The sequence below is a fragment of the Microcaecilia unicolor genome, chromosome 11, assembly GCF_901765095.1.
Source record: "Microcaecilia unicolor chromosome 11, aMicUni1.1, whole genome shotgun sequence".
Lineage (NCBI taxonomy): Eukaryota > Metazoa > Chordata > Amphibia > Gymnophiona > Siphonopidae > Microcaecilia > Microcaecilia unicolor.
In genome coordinates this window covers 204,512,194-204,524,204 of record NC_044041.1, presented here as the reverse complement: position 1 = coordinate 204,524,204, position 12,011 = coordinate 204,512,194, and the positions used below count along the sequence as shown (strand labels likewise).

Genomic DNA, 12,011 nt, shown 5'->3' with positions numbered 1-12,011 from the left:
GATTTGCAGTCATCCCCATAATTAGAAACAGATTGATTGGGAAAAAAATGCATTAACTCAGCTTCCATGTAAGAACAAATGAGAAAAAGAAAAAGACGAAAGAGCTGTGTACTATAGACCATTAACTGGAGATAACAGGTGAAGGAAGCAGCTCTGGCTATTGACAAGAACTATATACTGAGAAAGCCAGAGGCGTGTGTGGGGAGGTGGAGGGGGTTGCTCCTATTTTATAGCTGGTAGCAGAAGCTCAGGGACACATCCCTGGGCTTCTCACAACTGCAGCTCCCTAACCAGATGTGACCCTATCAGGCTTATTTACGAAAGAGAAGGGCGCCCATCTTTCGACACAAATTGGGAGATGGGCGTCCTCCTCTCGGGGTTGCCCAAATCGGCATAATTGAAAGCCGATTTTGGGCGTCTCCAACTGTTTCCCGTCGCGGGGACGACCAAAGTTCCCGGGGGCGTGTTGGAGGCGTAGCGAAGGCGGGACTGGGGCGTGCTTAACAGATGGGCGTCCTCGAGCGATAATGGAAAAAAGATGGGCGTCCCTGACGAGCACTTGGGCGACTTGGTCCATTTTTTCTTACGACCAAGCCTCAAAAAGGTGCGTGAACTGACCAGATGACCACCGGAGGGAACCGGGGATGACCTCCCCTGACTCCCCCAGTGGTGACTAACCCCCTCCCACCCTGAAAAAAAACAACTTTAAAAACTTTTTTTGCCAGCCTGATATGTCATACTCAGGTCCATCGCAGCAGTATGCAGGTCCCTGGGAGGGGAGGTATGTGTGTGCCAGCGGAGGCATAGCGAAGGCGTGGACTGCGTACTTTCAAACATTTTTGATGTCCTGAACTGCCCCCCCCCCCCACAAGGGCACGGAGTGGAGGAGTGGCCTAGTGGTTCGAGCACTGGTCTTGCCATCCAGAGGTGGCCGGTTCAAATCCCACTGCTGCTACTTGTGATCCAAAATCCAAATAAATAAAAGGGGTGTCAGAGGCATAGACGTCCTTCTTACAGAAACATCCACATTTTGGACGACCTCAACTGCCATTGCAGGGATGGAGGCATGGCGAAGGACATCCTTCACCCATACTCTAAAAAAAAAAAAAAAAAAAAAAGACGTCCCTGACTAGCACTTGGATGTTTTCACCTGGACTTGTATTTTTCTAAGGTTGTAGATGGCAATTTATTTAAGGTTGTAGACGGCTATTATACACGCAGCTTGTCTGCATGTATGAAGCCATCTTTGGCATGTGCAGAGCAGCCACGCATAATGCTTGGCTGCTCTACACTGGCTTCCCCTCCTTAGGAAGAAAATCGTGTGCAAATGAGCTAACAGTGAGCAGCTTATCTGCATGCGATTTCCTTCATCCATGCCTGTTCCTTTCTGAATCGCTAAGGGATCGGTAAGGGAAGGGCTTTTTCCGTTCAATTAGTGCATCAGTTAGTCCACTGCAGTGCCCCTAGGGTGCCCGGTTGGTGTCCTGGCATGTCAGGGGGACCAGTGCACTACGAATGCTGGCTCCTCCCATGACCAAATGGGTTGGATTTGGTCGTTTTTGAGATGGGCGTCCTCAGTTTCCATTATGACTGAAAACCGGGGACGACCATCTCAACATTTATGTCGACCATCTCTAAAGTCGACCTAAATGTTGAGATTTGGGCGTCCCCGACCATATTATCGAAATGAAAGATGGACGCCCATCTTGTTTCGATAATACAGGTTTCCCCGCCCCTTTGTGGGGATGTTCTGCGAAGACGCCCTCAGGAAAACTTGGGTGCCCCGTTCAATTATGCCTCTGCTCAGGGCTCAAACTTCTGGGAAAAGTAAGACTCTTGCATAGTCATTAAAATTCCACATAGCTAGGAGTGGGGATGAGGGGACATTTTCTCCTGCATTGAAGGAAATGAAGTGTCTTCAGTGGATCTGCCAAGCAATAGTTACAGAAGACAAGCAGACCAGCAGTCTGGAAAGATGTGCAGCATTTTTATGAACAGTAACCCCGACGTGACCATGTTTCGCCCACAGGCTGCGTCAGGGGTAGGAACTAACATTCAAATAAACATCCATATTAAAATCATATAAAATCATAAAACTTACATACTCATACTACTAATAAAAATTCATATAAAACATGCATATTAACTTTCAAACTTGAAATAAAAACCAACCATACTAAAAAAATCGTTTTAAAATCATACTTCAAAACATAGACATGAATACAATACAAAGCTTAGAAAAGTATAGTGTGAATGAAAATCCCCAATGAGACTATACATTCAGTGGTACTGCAGCAAAACCACAAACGTTTCTGTGCACAGTATTCAAACCAACCACAACAGTGACAAAATTGTGTATACACATATCCTATATAATAAAACGCACCTCCAACATTCTGAAGCCGAGAAAGTGAAGCCTTCAAGCCTTGAAGCATTCCTGCAACGTTCTGGAACTATATGTCGTCAATTGAGGAGATGGAGCCTTACAGAGCACACGAATGCTTCAAGGCTTGAAGGCTTCACTCTCACACACACACACTCTCTCTCTCTCTCACTCATTCTCTCTCACATACACACTCCATCTCTCACCCATACACTCTCTCTCTCAAACATACACACTCCGAGGAAAGGGGGGCATGGAACTCGGAGGGAAGGGGGGCCAAGAACTCGGAGGAGAGGAGAGGAGAGGGAAGGAGGAGGTCATGGAACTCGGACCCCCCCCCCCCACACACACACACACTCTCTCTCTCTCACACACACACATACACGCACTCTGTCTGTCTGTCTGTCTCTCACTCATTCTCACTCTCACACACACTTTCTCTCTCTCATTGTTTTACTACTGTTTTATTAAAATTCTATTAACTTTGTATTTCAAATTACTATGTAAGCCGCATTGAGCCTGCATTATTTGGGAAAGCGCGGGGTACAAATGTAATAATAATAATAATAATAATAAAAAACATGCACACTCCGAGGAAAACCTTACTAGCACCTGTTTCATTTGTGTCAGAAACAGGCCTGTTTTACTAGTGTTTCTAGAAAAGACTGAAAGGGAGCAAAACCTAAAGGGGAATATAACTCAACTGTCCCCTAATAGTTAAAATTCAAACTAAAAAACTCAAATACATCTCTAAAAAATGAAAAGCAGCTAAAGCCAAAGAATCCCATCTGTTTCCTTCCCTTCCTGACTTCCATCTAATGTACACAACAGCACTGCAGAGCACTGATCAGACACAGTAACACAGCACAGTATGACACAGGCAAGGCAGAGCGCTAAGAGCCAATTTTTAAAGTCCACAGGTATTTTTTTTTTATCAGTGGTCATTGCTTCAATTTTCGTAGTACTGGAAAAGGTCTACGCGCATCCTACACACGTCAGTTTTGAACTGCCGCCCGGCTACTGCGTGGACCGGGCGGTAATTTCATTTTTTACGCATGTCCACTATTAGGCTCATTTTCAAAGCACTTAGCCTCCAAAGTTCCATAGAAACCTATGGAACTTAGCCTCCCAAAGTGCTTTGAAAATATGCCTCTATGCGTGCTGGAAATTTTCCAGTGACGACGCTAACTGGGCAGTAATCGCCATTGTACACGTGTAGACCATTACCGCCCGGTAAATGCGTGACACCTCACCGCTAGGTCAGCAGGTGGTGGCAAGGTCTCAGGCCCAAAATGGACACGTGCCAATTTTTATTTTGCCGCACGTTCATCTTTGCCCCCCCCCCCCCCCAAATAAGGCCTTTTTTGCAGATGCGCTGAAAAATGGACCTACGTGCATCCAATACCCGCATCTACATCAGCGCAAGCCATTTTTCAGCGCACGTTAGTAAAAAGGACCCCTTAACCAACCATTGCGTCAGGTACAAACTCAGAGGCCCGTTTTGCTAAAGCTTACCATGCACTAACGGACAGTAGCACGTGATATAAAATAGGATGCATAGAGTGGGATCTCTTAGGGAAAGGAGGAGACAGTGGTTGCTGTGGATGGGCCATTTGACTCTTTTCTGCCGTCATGTTTCTATGTTTCTAATTCCGTTACCATGCACTAAGGTTTAGTAAGAGGGTCCCTTAAATTGTAAGCCCTCCTGGCACAGGGGAAATATCTAGTGTACGTGAATATTCACACTTTCAATAGTTTTTAGGCTTGCAGGTGGTTTATTTATTTAGCTAAAGAATTTATTACTCGCTTGACCTAGAAATCCTGAGCAGGTTACAGGTGAAACATACATAATCAAGATACATACAGACAACGGACAAACATTTTCTGGTCATTTAACTCCATCAGTCAATCCCCATCATAAGATCTTTACATTGCGTTGATCACTCTTGTAACATATCAAATACTTATTATTTATTAATTAGGATTTATTTACCGCCTTTTTGAAGGAATTCACTCAAGGCGGAGTACAGTAAGAATAGATCAAACATGAGCAACAGACAATTACAGCAGTAAAAATATTTTAAAAAATACAAAATATGGCATGGTACATAAATACATAAGTAATGCCACACTGAGAAAAGACCAAGGGTCCATCGAGCCCAGCATCCTGTCCACGACAGCGGCCAATCCAGGCCAAGGGCACCTGGAGAGCTTCCCAAACGTACAAACATTCTATACAATCAAGCCATTGTGACATCACTAATGAGGTTGGCTCTTATTGGTGGAATGAGCCACTATGACATCACAATAGGTTAAATCACTGCTCTATGTAATAAAAGTGAGCCAAGTAGAGGACATAAGTACATAAGTAATGCCACACTGGGAAAAGACCAAGGGTCCATCGAGCCCAGCATCCCGTCCACGACAGCGGCCAATCCAGGCCAAGGGCACCTGGCGAGCTTCCCAAACGTACGAACATTCTATACATGTTATTCCTGGAATTGTGGATTTTTCCCAAGTCCATTTAGTAGTGGTTTACGGACTTGTCCTTTAGGAAACCGTCTAAGCCCTTTTTACACTACTTACAATGTCAACACAGTACGTAATAGAACATTTTAATAGACAGCGTTGGGTATAATAAAAGAAGGAGCATATAGATAGGTAAGAGAGTAAGAGGAGTTAGAAAATGAGGTCACTAATTTAAAGAAAGTTGCACATGAGGTCAGAGAGAAGATAAAATGTTACCTCAGCTACTTGCTTCAACAATAATGTTTTAGGCCTTTCTTACATTTCTCCACATTATTGCTCTTAACTTCAATGTCGGGGGGATTCCAAAGCTTTGGTCCTATATTAAGGAACGAGGATCGATGTTCTTCCAAGTCTTAGAACATGAAACGAAGACCCTCTACTAAAGGCCATTTCCGCAGATCATAATGCTCTAGGCAGAAACAACAGCAGAGACCTTGTTCTTCTCTGCGCTCAATGCGTTATAACGCAGGACTTTCCCACGCGCTGAGCCCAGCTTCAACCCAGGCACGTTTTAAAGTCTTTTCCGTTATTTTATTTGCAGATCAGGCAAAAATGTTCCCATTAGCATGCGGTACTTGCAAAACGTTAACATAGGACCACCTGCTGCCTCTAATTTAGGAGGTTCTCGGTACTCCCACATTGAACCTGCGTTATCCAGTTACCACGCGTTGATCGTACTGCACTAGGGAGATAATGCAGGAATGCCCACTCTGCCACCGCCAAAAAATGTTTTAAATATTGGTAATGCACAGATTAGCACGTACGCAAACAGGTAAAATACTGCTAAATGCTTTAATCCAGTGGAGTAGGAAGGGCGGGGCGGTGGAGGCGGTCCGCCCCGGGTGCGCGCTGCTGGAGGGTGCAGAGAGCAGCCACGCGCTTGTCAGCTCCGCTGGTTCCCTGCTCCCTCTGCCCCGGAACAGGTTACTTCCTGCTCCGGGGCAGAGGGAGCAGGGAGCCAGTGGAGCAGACAGGCGCGCGCAGCTGCTCTCTGCACCCTCCAGCAGCCAAGAATGCACTTGGGGGGGGGGGGGGGCTTGATGCGTCGGGGGGGGGGGGAGGTTGTGCTGCACCTTGGGGGGACAGACGCCGTTGCACCCGGGGGAGGGGATGCACAGCGGCGATCCGCCCCGGGTGGCAGCCGACCTAGGATTGCCACTACTTTAATCAATTCTGTGCTAGTCTGTTTGCACGTGCTAACTGAGCATTAAGGGCTTAGCACCCTTTCGTAAAAGGTCCCCTAAATAAAAAAAAGAAAATACACTTTTTAGCCAGACCATGCATATAGTTCCTAACCACCAACCTAAGACCACTCCTGGAATGGTAAAAATGGTAAAAATCCCCGTGCTGTGGTACAAAGCACATGCATGTGTCCGCACACAGGGCAGGCAGCTGTCAGACAGGCAACTGAAACAGGTGAAATGCTTTTTAAACACAGAAGTCCCTTTGAAAGTTACCGTGTACAGAACCAGGGCTTTTTTTGAGAGGGTACTGAGTACCAGCACCTTTTCCATTGTCTGCTAAAATTGACCCATGGTCCCCAAGTTTTAATGAAAGAGCTCAGGCTCTTCACACAAACTCTGCCTTGTCATAGATTCTGTGACTGGTTGCAGGGGGGCCTGGCTATTGTGGGGTGGGTCCCTCATTGATCACCCCACCCCTGAAGGGTGGCCTGGCATTCGAGTACCGGCACCTTTTTCGCTAGAAAAAAAAAACAGCACTGTATAGGACAGAAACTCACTCCGGTTTTGAATTGGTAACAGAATGTTAATTCAGCGGGCTTCTCTGTTGTGGTGGCAGATCAGCCGTAGGATTTACCTGAGGTAATTTTGCATTTGCTGTAGGGTGACAGGACAGGTTGGGGAAGCCCTGACTTTACACGATTTTCTGCTGTATTCTATTAAGGGAGAACTGCAAAGCTAATCTGTAGAGCCAAGGACAGTGAACAAAGCAGAGGAAGCCTCCACCGATTCCTACAGTTCTAGATGTCCTTGCTTTTACTTAAGAAGGAACTGTCCTTGAACTATATTCCTAATGGATTTTGTCCTCCACTTAAGCCCTGAAGGTCCCTCTTTTATGCTCAATTTGCTCGGCAGGACCAGGCAGAGACACACTGGGACTCAGTACAAAATCTAAAGAATGGGTCAGTCAGTGCCAGGCACCAAGCACAATGACATCACTCAGGGGGGACGTTATCAAGGTACCACGGTATAACAGTCCCACAGGTTGCTGACTACCATGGTAAAGAAATAACCCTGCTTATAAGTCACCTCTCAAACAATGTTATTCCAGTAGCCAGGGAGTATTGGGCCTCAAAGTCACTGTGGAGGAGTAGCCTAGTGGTTAGTGCAGTGGACTTTGATCCTGGGGAACTGAGTTCGATTCCCACTGCAGCTCCTTATGATTCTGGGCAAGTTACTTAACCCTCCATTGCCCCTGGTACAAAATAAGTACCTGAATATATGTAAACCGCTTTGGATGTAGCTGCAAAAACCTCAGAAAGGTGGTATATCAAGTCCCATTTCCTTTTCCCTAATGCAGCCAGGCTGGAAACTGAAAGGCTGGATCTATTTCCACCACTCACTCCCCACCAATCAAGGCCCCCCCATGCCCCCAAAGACATCCCCCACCCAAATGATCATGCTCCCCACCCCATGAAGACATCACCCCAATCAAGCCCCCCCCCCCATCATGGCATTCCCCCCACCTTCAAAGGACCCCTCACTATCTTTACAGGCCTACCATCAGTAACCTTGGTGACCCAGTGGTCTACAGGCAGGAGCAACCCCCAGTCACTTCTGTCCCCATAATGCCATCTCCAAAATGGTGCCCCTAGCGGTAATTCTCATGCTACTACCACTAAGCCCATTTCATGTTTCGTGGTAGTAGCACAAGACTACCGATATACTTGATTGGCTGTTGGGGGATGTCTTTGGGGTGAAGGGCTTGATCAAGGGAGGGATGGCAGTGTGTATTCAGTCCACATGTCCCGTTCTAGTTTTCACATAGTAATGAGCTGCTTTATATGCATTTACATGTTTTGCATCTCATTACTATGTAACCAGCAGTGATCTAAATATTACAGTGGACCGGAAGACAAGCTGTGGTTAGAGCCCTTTAAGTCATGTTAAGGGACAAATAATGCGACAAGGTCATAATGCATCTTGATAACCTTCCCCTTAAGGGCACACTGATGAGGTTGGCTCTTAGGCATTGGTGGAATGAGGCATTATGATATCACAATATCAGCTCTGGCTAAATCACTGCTATATGTAATAAACGTGAGCCCAGTATAGGACAGTCAAGCCACTGTGACATCACTGATGAGGTTGGCTCTTATTGGTGGAATGAGGCATTATGACATCATAATATCAGCTCTGGTTATCAGAGACAAACTTTTCACACTAAGGGGGAAGTTATTAATCTGGGCCACTGTTAAGATGGGTTATTTTACCAATAACTCAGGCTGTTTTAGCATAGATCCCATTTTACGCAACGAGACCTAATTACTAATAACTGGAGTTAACAGTAAAATAACACATGTTAACTTCCCCCCTGAGTTTTAGAAAGGGAGACCCTTGTGTTACTGACGCTCTCCCCAATCACCCTAAACTGTGTATTTGTTTTAAAGCCTCTGACACTGAAATATAACTATGAAACTACTCATCAAAGAACAATAATCCAAGGACATTTGGGAGACACTAGGGGATGCTTGGAAACAAACTGAAACTATGAAATGGGAGCACTGACGGCAAAGTTCTCTCTGGTAATTTTTCAGTTTCTGTACTGCTTTGTCAATGAACTTTTTACATGCCAGTGCTTGGAATTCAGGCTTTCTAAATCCCCCTCAGGCTGAAATGTAGCCTCCCATTTGGTCGACCTACTTAAGAATGGAGCTGTCCAAAGAGGACACTGAAATACAGACTCTGGGCTAGATGCATCAACCAAACGTTAAAAAATCTAAATCGTAAAAGTGCTTAACGAATTTGAAACAACGAAAGAATGCACAAAAAATACAGTTCAGAAATGTTCGGTGCGGTATTAAAAAGTACAATGTATCAAGCGTACGTTATCCCCGTCGTTAATTTGCTCCTTAAGCATGCACAGAGCAGCCACAAACGTATTAAACCTACGTAGGTTGCTTATGTCACACTGGGGCGTGCGAGGGGGGGATCCCGACCTGCAAGCCTTTTAGCTGTCTGATCTAGCAGAAGAGTGCAGTTGAAGATAACTCTAAAAAGAAGGACCCTCGTAAATCCCCTTTTGTAACAAAAGACCTCTTTGCAGTTTGTTTACAGTACTGGGAAAATTGGCTTTAGGGTGTTAATTTTCAAAGCTGTTGGAGCTATAGAAATGCTAAGTAGAAGTAGTAGTAGAAGAAGGGGAGAGACAAGATTTTTAAGCTGCAGGGAGAAGCAGTATGTTTTGTTTTGTAATGATGCAGGGGAAAGCGGAGAGCCACGTGTTTGTGTTTGTATCTCACTTTTCTTTTTAAACATTCTGGCTTGGATTTTTATGGTGCAGGGGGCCTTAACGACAGGTCTGAGCACACGTAAAATTTCTGACGGTAAATGATTCGTTGCAATCATCGGTATGGTTAGTGCATTCCAAATTGTCCACATTTCAATGGTGGTTTCTCCTTTGCATTCCGTTTTCGTTAGCTGCTTGCTTCCTAGGAAAAAGGCCTTTAATGCATGCAACGGTTAGGAATTTCCTTCCTTAAAGGGTTGTTAGAGGGTCCTTAAGGTTTTAGTGCATCTAGCCCTCAGTCTATCTGCAGCAGAAACATGTGCCCCTTCTCAGTTCCAATGCATTTCTTATTAAATGAAAATGCAATAAAACTATGACCTTCTAATCAAATGACCTCTAACTGTTCAGTTGTGTGTGATCTTAACCAGACTCTGTACTGTGACCATTCTTTTTTGGCATCTTTTACCCTGATAATAGCCCAATGGTTAATTTTTTTTTCTAAAGTGTAGAACAAGGAAAGTTCTCTACGATGACGAATCACAGAAGGCAAAAGTAGAGACTAATAGACGATTCACCACTGGAGACGTGAGTCCAACAGTCTTTAGCTCTGATAGTTTGTATCCAGCATATTCTGTTTGGTGCTACGTGATCAGTGAGCTGACAACACACATACAAGTAGGACTCTTCGTTTTGCATTCACTACTTGGCGTATTTATTGACCCCTGATGCAGACGCTTTTTAGCGTCGAGACACGGCCTGTGTCGGGTCGTTATCTTTGATATAATAAAGACTGTTGGACTCACGTCTCCAGTGGTGAATCGTCTATTAGTCTCTACTTTTGCCTTCTGTAATTTTTTTTTCTACCTGGAAGATGATTTTAACATCATTTCTGTGCTTTTCAGGGTTGCAGAGAAGACCTGCAGTAACAATAATTCAGCCACATGAATTACATTTATAAACTGCAAATGGGCATCAAGACACTGTAATACATTAAAATTAAAAAAAAAAACATCCTAAGAAGCGCCTGGTTACGGTTTATTAGACTTGATGACCCAAAGCAAATGCAGAAGCAGCTAAGCAATCCAATTAATTTACAACAGAGCTTATAACTGCCTTTTCCAGCAAACCACTAAAAAGCAACTCAACAAAACACACAGAGGGGTATTTTGATAGTGCATTCTAAGTCAAACTTGCGGATGTTTTGTGCTACACATATGAAATCCGAATAGGAAATATAATCATTTTCAGAAGAAGAAAAATGTATACCTTTTGTTTTGAAAGTACTGTTTCAAACAAGATTTTGTGCATTGCGTGTTTATCTTTTTAGGTCATTTTCAGAAACAAAATGTACAAAATTAAACCATTAGGATGTAGGAGGGGCCAGCATTTTTAGCAGACTGCTCCCCCAGACATAGTAGGAGAGCAATGGGATACCCTAGGGGCCAATGCTCCCAGGTATACATCTGTTAACCTCTTATCTTGTCTTCTGATCCCTCCTAAACCCACCTAAAACCCACTGCCCCTACCTATACAGCACTACAATATCCCTTATGGGTGAAGGAGCACCTACAGGAGGGTTTGGGTGACTTTTGGGGAGGGGGGCTGACACTTTTCACCACAAGTGTAACAGGTAAGGGGAGGTATGGGACTGGGTTCACCTGTCTACAGTGCACTGCATCCACTACTCCAGTTACCTGCATGCTGCTCTAATGGACCTGGCTATAATATCTGAGACTGGGGAGTAATTTTTCTATCCACATTTGTGGGAGGTAGGAGGGCGACAGGGACTATTGGGAGAGTAAGGGGGTGTCTTCCCTGATTCCCTCCAGTGCTAATTTAGGGCACCTTTTTCCCCTTATTCATTAAAAAAAAAACAGGTCTAGCCCCAAGCGTTTTGATTTTCACCCGGGACATTTTTGTTTTGTTCCATTATGGCTGTAAAACATCCAAGTGTTTGGCATGCCCTAAGCCCGCCCTATTCCCACCTTCACAATGCCCCTGACATTCCCCCTTGTGATTTGGATGCATTGCAAACGAAATGCATAGATAAACTACTACTCCTTATCATTTCTAAAGCGCTACTAGACGTACGCAGTGCTGTACACTTGAACATGAAGAGACAGTCCCCGCTTGACAGAGCTTACAATCTAATTAGGACAGACAAACAGGACAAATAAGTGATAAGGACAAAGAGTAGATTCTAGAATCCCAAAGAATAGCAAGATTCCATGCAGGATCCCAAAGAGTAGCAAGATTCCGGAATCCCAAAGACTACTACTACTACTCATCATTTCTAAAGCGCTACTAGACGTACGCAGCGCTGTACACTTGAACATGAAGAGACAGTCCCTGCTCGACAGAGCTTACAATCTAATTAGGAATAGACAAACAGGACAAATAAGTGATAAGGACAAAGAGTAGATTCTAGAATCCCAAAGAATAGCAAGATTCCATGCAGGATCCCAAAGAGTAGCAAGATTCCGGAATCCCAAAGACTACTATTACTACTACTTATCATTTCCATAGCGCCACTAGACGTACGCAGCGCTGTACACTTGAACATGAAGAGACAGTCTCTGCTCCACAAAGCTTACAATCTAATTAGGACAGACGAACAGGACAAATAAGG

General features: G+C 44.6%; 1 protein-coding gene across 1 annotated transcript in view; it reads right to left on the bottom strand.

Annotated features, from left to right (window-relative positions):
* Nucleotides 1-12,011, bottom strand: part of CSMD2 (CUB and Sushi multiple domains 2) — a 507,359-nt gene that overhangs the window by 477,481 nt on the left and 17,867 nt on the right. The gene's annotated exons all lie outside the window — the stretch shown is intronic.